Source organism: Kryptolebias marmoratus, linkage group LG4 (assembly GCF_001649575.2).
Source record: "Kryptolebias marmoratus isolate JLee-2015 linkage group LG4, ASM164957v2, whole genome shotgun sequence".
In the NCBI taxonomy this organism is placed as follows: Eukaryota; Metazoa; Chordata; class Actinopteri; order Cyprinodontiformes; family Rivulidae; genus Kryptolebias; species Kryptolebias marmoratus.
The window spans coordinates 5,204,578-5,214,857 of record NC_051433.1 but is presented as its reverse complement, the minus strand read 5'-3'; positions in this window follow the sequence as shown (position 1 = coordinate 5,214,857).

The following is a 10,280-nucleotide window of genomic DNA, read 5'->3' as shown; positions in this document are numbered from 1 at the left end:
TCAGTGTGCAACATTAAAGGAAAGAAGACGGGAGAAACAGCAGTGCATTTGAGTTATGACTGATGGATCTACCCTCAGTGGGCATTTTATTAGGTCCACCTTGCTTTTATGAGGTCAGAACCCCTTTTTCCCTCAAAGCTGCCTTAAATCTTTGAGACATAGATTCAACAAGGAGTTGGAAACGTTCCTCAGAGATTCTGGTCCAGATTGAAATGATAACACCACACAGTAGCTGCAGATTTGTCAGCTGCACATCCATGATGTGAATCTCCAGTTCCACCACATCCCAAAGGTGCTCGAGCGGTAGCTGCAGTGTTTCCACACCCATTAAAACGACTACAACCTGAAACTCTAATGAAAACACAGCACCTGAGGGCAAACATATCCACAGCTTCATCAGCGTTTGTAATTAGTTACTTTGGTAACCACAGTGGTCATTCAGACAGCCCCGGTGTGTCTGTGTACGTGATATTTAGCTCTGGCATTGTTCTGATGGGTTCATTATGATTATTATGCTGTTGCTCAGGGCTCCTCTCGCAGACGGGACCCAAGTGGAGCAGCAAGCGAGATGCAATCTACTTCATGAAAATTACCATAACAACACGAAGCTCTGGAAGGAGGCAAAGCGAGGTGCATGCAAACCAAGCAGCAATGAAACACGACCGCGGGCCCAATCAAGATGTCATAACACAGAGAATAATAACAACTGAAAGCCATTAAAGCCGTTCACTCTGAAGCGTTAACACCTCGCTGTGTAAAGAATAGGACCAAGAGGCTCTCATATTGCTCGTTTTGCCTAAACAGCCACATTTACACACCAGGCTTTATCCAGCTTGCATCCATCACCTCCATGTTTTAATGAGACATTCATCAAAAGGAAGCGTGTGCTGGAAAACAATTATTGATTCTCTTTTCACTCTGTGCTCATTTCTCACAGAAAATTTCCCCTCTGTTGGGTGATCCATATAATCATTTACAGACAGATGTTTTCAGTAAAATAAATTGTCAACGACGGTGCCGTTCTTAGGTCAGAGTGAAAGTTCGTGCTGGTCATTAACATGCATGTGAGGCCGAGAAAATCTGTGTGAAATTTGACTTCAGTCAGATAAATATGATAGGAGTTTGTTTCAAATTAATGGCCAAGCCTTCCTTGAAGGAAAGCGTATCGTCTGCCACCTTTCATGCCAAACTTTTCAACTAAGATCATCTTATGATGAGAAGAGACAGAGTTACAGCCGTTTTGGTCAAACCTTGTAAGTGATGTTATGCCTGATCTCATGCAGTACTGAGAAATCTTCTGAGATGTGTTAGCGCTCACTGAGGATGATTCTTGCTCCACTATCACACCAAATTTAGCTCAAAATCTGCAAAAGTTAAAGTTATACTGTAGCTATTTTTATTTTTGCTAAGGTGGCTTACCTGTGGCAGCCATCTTTATTTTATAATTGGGGTAGACTTGAAAGATTAATCAGTTAAAGATGTCCAAAAAATTTTTCTAAAAAGCCAGTGCATTAACAATATAGTAATTTATTTGATCATTGTTTAATAAAATACAACTCAAAGGTTCAACTAATTTAATAACTTAGATTTTACTGGAACTATTCCAACAATGTGCTTATGTTTGACTCATTAAAAAAAGAAAATAAAACTTCCTTTTAGCAGTTTATAGAATACCCATTTTTACCTTAAACATTTTTAGATTATGCTGAACTGACAGAAAAATTTCTCTTTGTATTACATCAGATTTACTGAGGTTTAGCTTCAGAAAAGTCACTGACTAAAAGAGAAATGCAACTTTTGTTTCTGCACATAAATGAAGCCAGACATCATGGCTGAATGAGTTCACCAAACAAAGTTTGGGAGTTAATTCAACATGGGCAGGAAGAAATGTCAGATATTTAAAAAAAATACATATATAGAAAGTAAAAAAGAAATTGCTTTATACCTAATTCCTCATTTCATTAACTTACAGGCATATAAAGCAGTTTAGGTCCCAAGATGTGTCAAAGGGGGTGACATTTGTGTGGGTTTTATGAACAAAGAATATAAAACAGAGCATCTTTGACTCTTTTAATGTGGATTTCTGTCATAAGTCGGAAAAACAAAAAGGTTGTGACCAACTGGTACGGACAAGTTAAAAACAAAAGTCACAAAGTATTGGACTTTTATGGGATTTGGTGGCAATTCTTTTAAGTGAAACAAACCCTGCCTGAATAGAAAAGGGCTTAACAGATGTGTGTGTCCTTCAGTGACCCTTTTCACTGATATCTGATGGCAGAGCAGCATGAAGACATTTTCTGACCTCAGCTTCAGGATGGGCTAAACAATCAGAGCTCACAGCCAGAACTGTTGGGTACATAAATATATATCTGTATATATATATATATATATATATATATATATATATATATATATACCTGCAGTGTTTGGATTTCACTTCAGTCGTGTATTTTATCTTTTCAAAGCACTGTTGGATAACTTGCTGAAAAACTGTTTTTATTTTATGTTGCTGGTGTATCTATTGTGTTCCAGGATGCAACAAGGGAAGCTGTCAAGACGTCTGCCAAACAGGACAAGAACAGCACTTCAAATCACCAACAGCCAGAGAAAAAACCTGTATTAGTTACTGCAGACTCCAGTAGTCAATTCCCCACTTCAGACACAAGTTTCAAACACAACAAGAACAAAAACCTGACTGTGAGCCTTGAAATGCTATTTATAGTGTTAGTGTAAAGGAACATAATCAGAGCTGTGAGCAATTAATTAACTGTTCAATGGAATCGGAGCTCGGGGATTATAAACAGGCACTTCTGCAGTCGCGTCACGCCTGGGATTTCTCCACATCCTGAAGTCTTTGTGTGACTGACTTTGAGTGAAAAGGTGAAAAACAACACCCAGTTTGGTCGCATCCATATGAATGATGCAATTATTCCTTTTAGAGACAGAGAGGCTTTTACTGAATGCGTGTAAGATAAAAGATAAATGAAGGATTAGCAGTGTTAAATTTTGAAAATGTCCCAAAAGCAAAATTCCTGTTCATGCTTAAAATATTCAGCACAGGAACAATTAAAGGCCTACAGTTCCTTGAAGAAATGCACATCACCCACCACCTTTCAGGACAGAGTTTTAGACTGAGATCACCTCATGTTGAGAAAAGATGGAGTTTTAGGCAAACCTAAATAATAAAGATATAAATGAGCTGTTAGCGCTTGAAGTATGTGTTGAGTATGACTCTCAGCTACTACCACACCAGCTTGTAGCTCAGTATCTGTAAACCTGTCTGACCTATAGCCATGTTTGTGTTTTCTAAGGTTGCTTAGCTGTGGCGGCCATCTTGAATTGGGTTGGCTCCAAAAGTAGATTAGCTGTAGATGTACATCTAATAATTACTTTCTGAGAGTTTCATTAAAATTCATCCTCTGGTTCATGGGATATTTTGCTAACGCTGCAGACAAATGATCACACACTCAGAAATACTTCACCTTCAGCATCAGGTGATAATGATAGATTATAATTCTTTACACTTTATGTTTTATAATATCCTTATTTAAAAAGTAAAACATCTTTATGCTGTGTAGATAGATTTTTTGGGCATTGCAGCCTGTGTAGATTGTGATATATTAACCCAGGATGATGCACAACATTCATTTTAAGGCCTCTCTCTCCTGCTATATTCACCCACCCAGAACATATAAGTGTGTTTTATAAACTTCTCCTTTAGGATCTTCCAGTGTCAGCATTTTTCCAAAAAAAAAAAAAAAAAAAAAAGCTCTTTTGATTTCATTAGTGCAAGCTGATAAAATCTGCCAGGCGCAGTTGGTAGTTTGACAGTTTCTGAGTCGAAGCGAGACCCAACTTTGTCTCTGTCTGTGTGTCTGAAGTTAAACAACCAATTCTTCATAGAGTTACCAGCAATCCTGAGCTGTACATCTGCCCCAGATCGTCTCTCTGAGCTGTGTGCCATGAGAGGGGAAGTGAAGGAAAAGTAAAGAGTCTGAACCACCTCCTGTTTGTAGAAAAAGACGCTTTCATTTCAAATGAAGCATCAAACATGCTGATCTTTTTTGTAGAAATAATCATCATATCAGCTTTCTCTCTGTTCTCCATGTGTCATGTCTGAATCATGGCTGCTTCTGCAGTTCATTGTTTTGCTGCATTGAATTTTCTTGTTCAGAAAGGATGATTTTATGTGTTAAGATTAGCTATTTTAGATTCGCTGTTTGAAATATAGTCTCTTTATTCACCCATCCAAAAAAGGCAGCACAAGATATTCATGCTTACAACTTTTTTTTCCAAATCTATTTTTGTTTGATGTGTTTAGTTTCTTCCTTTATTTATATTAAATGCATATTTTATCTCATATTTGAGATGATTTTGTATTTATTCTTTAGAAAACCAAATAGTTCATGCTCTGTCATCTGATTCTCTACAATTTAATATGTGATCTCTACAGATGACAGTCCTCATTTTCTTTGCTTCTGAAACACCTCTGTTGGCTCCTTATGTGTGGATTTGGCATGTTTTTGCAGTTTTATATGGATTCACAGCAGGGAGCCTTAATATACTCTCATGGAAGGCTTAATGGATTGAGACACATTAGTATTCAGCAGCCTTACGCAATAATGAAAACCAGAACCTGCAAATTATGGTGCAAAACCAGAAAATATACAGAGCACTTCATGCATAATGTCTGTTTATTTAAAGGGATGAAGAGCAGGAAATTAGGACATTCCAAATTAGCATTGAAGTTTGTTTTTTTCTTTTTTTGTTAAATGTTGTTTGTTGTTGTGAAAATGTACGACATAACCAGAGAAACTGAGCCCTGAATGACTGCCGAAATCTGCTCAAAAAGATGAAATTGATTTGTTAAAGCTAAAAATATAACACTCATTAAAAGCTAAAAGTTGCAAAACAATAGCTAAAAGGGACAAAATAGTACTTAATACTAGCAAAATAGTAGCTAAACAGTAGCAAGAGGCTAAAAGATAAATGTAGCAAAAGGATAGAAGCTAAAAATAGAAAAAAGAAAAAAGAGGCAAACTAAAAATTAAAATATGCTATCTAGGAACTAGAAATAGAAAAAAGCTAGCAAAATGCTAAAATTAGCAACAAAGATAGCCAAGAAGTCAAAGTAGCAAAAGGCTAGATAAAAGATGCAAACTGTTAGCTAAAAACCAAAAGTAGCAAAAAGCTCTAAAAGGCTAAAAGTATCAGAACCAAAAGCTTAAAGTAAGAAAAGAGGACAAAAATGGAGCCAGTTTGCTGAAGCAGATTTCAAAGAGAACAATGATTTCAAGGAATTAAAGAGATCTCAGTGTAATTCTATTAGGAAAGTGTTTTTAAATAAAGTGAAATATTTTGAACAGTAAAAGTAAAAGTTGCAAAAACAAAGTCTTATAGCACCCATCTCCTCAGTGAGCTGAATGTTTTGGTGTATGAACAGGTAAAATAACACAAAGTATGCAGAGGTAGTTGGATTGCAAAAGAAAAACATCTAAAAAAATAAAAAAAACAGGAAAACAGTAGTGTGAACGCTGATTAAATAATTTCACATTTTACTGGCTGCATCATTGGTTTTTAATAGCCTTCATTGAGAGCAGGAATGATAAGAAAGAAAATCCAAACCTTTATCTTTTTAAATGGTTATAATATAATGGAAAAACACCATTATTACTTTTTTGTGCAGCTCTGAAATCTGAACATTTTAACGCAGAGCTGAGTCACGAGTTCTTTACAAACTATAAATGTGCAAAAGATTCCTCCCTTTAGGAACTTTATCACCTCGCTTGATTGAATTAGGTGTGAATTCACCTTTTCCTCAGTTCCAGCAGGACGTAAATGAAGTTCTCCGATGTGTTTATAGCAGCACAGTTTATCATCGTCTTATTGCCATAATTTACTCTGAAGGTGTTTTGTCACATCTTGTAGCAGCAGGACGGAGCAGACAGCTGCGAGTGAATGTGAGATGATAAATGTGGAGTTTGCTCCATCAGTCAAGACATTTGCTGACATCTCACAGCTTCTCATTTAATTGTATTAAAGTGCTGGTTTATTATTAACTAACAATGCTGTAAATGTCATACTTTACTGTACTAATTTTACAGATACTGACCTAAAATGTGGTGCTTTAGTAACACATTCTAAGCTGTGACAGATGGCATAAGACCTTGTCTGTCTGTTAGCAAAATATCTCATGAACCACTGAGTGGATTTTGATTACATTTTCATAAATTAATCACTGATTAACTTTTAGAGCCGATCCAATTCAAGGTGGCCTTAGAAAACACAAAAAATGGCTATAATTAAGGTAGAAATACAGATGTTGAGCTAAAATTTGGTGTGGTAGTAGCTGAGCATCATTAACAACACATTCAGCTCCCAATGCTGCCTGGAATTTAGTTAATTCCTTGCTCCCCTGTTCAGTTATATTTTAAGTTATTCTTTTTATTTCATCTTATCCAAGCTGCACGATTTTCCTTTTTTCTGGCTTCATCATTCCCTGCATGCTTTGCTTGATGGTAAACTCGCCCTGCTGGGATGTCTACCTGCTCCTGGAGGTCATTCCCTCTGTGAACAGGTGGAGAAAATGTGATCAGCACACTCAGCACTTCCCCCATGCTGTAGAGAAGGATGCACTTTTTAAGCCAAATCACGCTGGTAACCTGCCAATTTCACACAGCTAGGACTTGTGCATTTATACGTCCCTCAGAAAAATGCAAATCAGAGCACAAAAATCATTTAATGAAGTTCAAATAAATTTAAGAAAGCCCCTAACTCCAGACAGAAAGTGGAATGTGGTAAAAACCTTTATTCTGGACAATTTGTTTCACATATGAGAGCCAAAACCAGATTTTGTTTTAAATATGAAACAGCATCAAAACCCTTAAATATGTCTGACCTTCTTTACTGGAATTTATTTGCATTTGCCTCAGTGAACAAGAATAATGTAGTGCCCCACATAAATTCTCCCGTAGAAAGAAAATATATGAAAAAATATTCAGCAGGAATGAATTGAAAATTTCCCTGGGGGGTGTGCCAATTTATAGACAACTATAACTGCAGGTTCCTAAATAAAATGGAGTGGTCAAAAACAGGAAAACAAGTGAGGAAAATGTCTGTAGCACTCATTTCATTCCTGAATTGCCTTTCTGCATGTGTTCCAGGGGTCACTTATTGAAGCCTCGGCAGCACAAATGTCAGAGCCGATTTTGGTTTAATTTGCAGAATAAGAAATGTAGCACAGACCTTGAGTGATAATAATTCCCAGATTGGTTTCTGAAAATGGCTGCTGATGAGCCGGACTCGGGGAATGCGTCAGACTCTGCCACAGAACAATGTGCAGCACTGATTAGATCTCCGCAGGGTTTCTCTCACTTTCAGCCTTATTATTGGCCTTCCTCACAATACACGGGGTGGATGGAGGCTGTATTGTGCAGCAGCTCCGCGCAGGAAATCATTGCACCTCAGTTCCACAAGTAAGGGGAAGGATTTTCAAAAAGCTGTTTGTCAAGCTGTTTGGAGTTACAAATCAACATCACGTTCTTTCTTGAAAATAAAAAAATAAAAAAGAGAAAATTGTTAAAGGAACAGTTTGGTGCTTTTTGAAGTGACGTTCTGTCAAACAGTTACCAGTCGTACCTCATCATCAGTCAGAGAGCCTGGAGTCTGGAGAAAAGGGCAAAAGTCTTCCTGCAGGCTACGATAATGGCTTGTTAAAGAAAAAGGCCTGTTTTTCAGGCTTATAAAACAAGTCTTTGTCAAACAAAATGCATAACAGTGTGAAAGAATGCTGCATTAACTAATATTAAACCTCTACACTTTTGCATGACACCGTTTGTTTAGTTTGTCATGTTTTTTCAACCGAACAACATTCGTGTTCCTACGTGAAAGTGTGCAGAGCATAGAAAGACCAAATATATATATATATAAAATATTTTATTTCTGATATGGAAAGGAAGAGTTTACCCCATATTTCAGTGGGACAATAAGTGCAGGATGACTTAAAGTTGCAAATCTGGAAGAAAATGAAGATGAAGAATTTCTTCTATTCTCAGCTAGAGAAGTACGACTTTTTTGACATTTCACTATCCGGGGGGTTCAAAACAAGTAAAAAACTTGTGTTTGGGGGAGTTTTTGTTCAAATATCAAGCAAAAAAATAATTTTTGTATTGTTAATTTTATAAGTAACTTTTTTGTCACTATTAGACGCACACTGGTGTGTAGGCGACGTATATCAAATGAAGTTTTCTGAACCCATGGGAAAATTTTTAGTTCGAGATGAAATGAGGTTGAGATAAAATTAGATTTAATGAAAATGTTCCCTTCAATCCTTGATTGCTTTTTAAGAAAGCAATCAAGTCTGAGCAATGGTCCATTAGCTGACAGAGGAAAGACCTTGCATAATACGAACAAAGGAACAGGAAACATTCCCTCCAAATCATCTTTTACAAACTTTGGTGTATGGCTGAATAAAATGCTGTATGGCTGAATACATTGCAGATCATCATGACCTGCTTTATGCTGAATCAGCATTCACACTATAATGTTGATCAGATTCAACCCAATGACAAGGAAGAGCCAACACACCAGTTTTTTGTGTCATTTTCAGCACCAGGGACAGCCACACTCTGTCATCTTCTTCCATGCAGCTCTTGAAAATACCCTTCCAAAGCAATCACAAAAGTTTTGATGAGTATATATAGCTTCCTCCACAGAGTTTTGATGTGACACATTTACTCACAGATACAAGAAAGCGCACACCTGAGGCCAAATCTCTATTTCCTTTTTGGTGGGAAATAATTACCCCTCTGACAGATCTGTCCAGCCCTCATATCACATCATCATCCCTGCACTTCCTTATCTGCTTTGACGTTTGAATTAGGTGCTGCATTGTGCACAATCTGAGCGGTGAGACCGGCTTGTGTTTGCTGTCACGCAGAGTCACTCCTGCAGAGATGATGACCGATGTACCATGCTCTGCTGAAAGTCCTAATAAGCACAGGCCCTGCACCTGCCCCCGAGGAAGCGCTGCAATATCAAGCATGTGATCGGCAGGTCGGCTGGGATTTGTATCCCAGGCCTTAGTCTGATGAATGAATCATTTCCTCTCATCTGTCTCTCAAAACACATTGTATCCAAAGGCTGGATTGTGGAGCACATCAAACACAGACGAGGTTATGAAGAGGGGGAGAAAACACAGACACTGTGCTGTCATGAATAAATGAAAACCTTCTTCAGGGAGAAAAATGCTGAGGGAAAGAAAATGAATTTATGTTGGATGTCTTGAAATACATATATATATATATATATTTGTGGAACTAAGGCAAGCCTGCAGATATTATCCCGAGTAGAATGACAATTTAACTTTGTAACTTTATTTCCTTTTTGTCTCTCCCTCTGTGCCTTTTTCTGTCTCACGTCTCACTGAATTTATTTTGATAGGAACTTTGAAGTAATTACTTTCCTTTCTTTGCAAGCTGAGTGATTTTTATATTTGCCTGTGACAAAGGCCTCTTGTTTGTATTTGGATAAATGGTTATTTTCCACACCATGTTTAGAGAAAAAAAAGCAAAAACATATATTTGATGTTAAACAAATGTATTTACCAGAAGGGTGTGGGGCAGGATCAACCTTTGTTTCTGTCCAGAAACAACAAATGATATTTAAGTTCTCATATTCTTAAACAACTCAACGTAACATAGGTCTACGGCACAAACATCACTGTTTCACAATATGAATAGGGTTTGTTTTATGTTGTTTGCTTCTCTTCTTCCAGCAAAGAAAATAACAGGAAAACAATAGTGTAAATAATGAAGGATACGCAAACAATACCAACTATTTCCAGGCATTTTAGTTTTTATTAACTACCTACAAAAGCTGCTTATGTCTGAATCTTCACGTTTCTCTTGTAGAAAGATGAAACTTTTTATTTGCTAATAAAAATGCTTATAAATTGGGGTGTTCCGATCATTGACCTTCTTTGCTCTTCTTTTTAAACAATTAAGGTTAGAAATTAAAGTAAATAGGTTACAAAAAATACGCACTAGTTACTTGTTTTCCTATTTATAGCTGTTCCTGCAAGTCTTGCTCTCCGTCATCTGGGACTGGGACCTGACTACATCCAGGAGATGAGGACTATTAGTCCTCCGACAGTTTTTGTGTGTGTGACCGAGCCCTTACAGCACAGGTGTCAAACTCCGTTCCTCGGGGAGCTGCTCTCCTGCATATTTTAAATGTGTTCTTGTGTTAAAACACCTGGTTTAAATGGATGACTTGTTGAC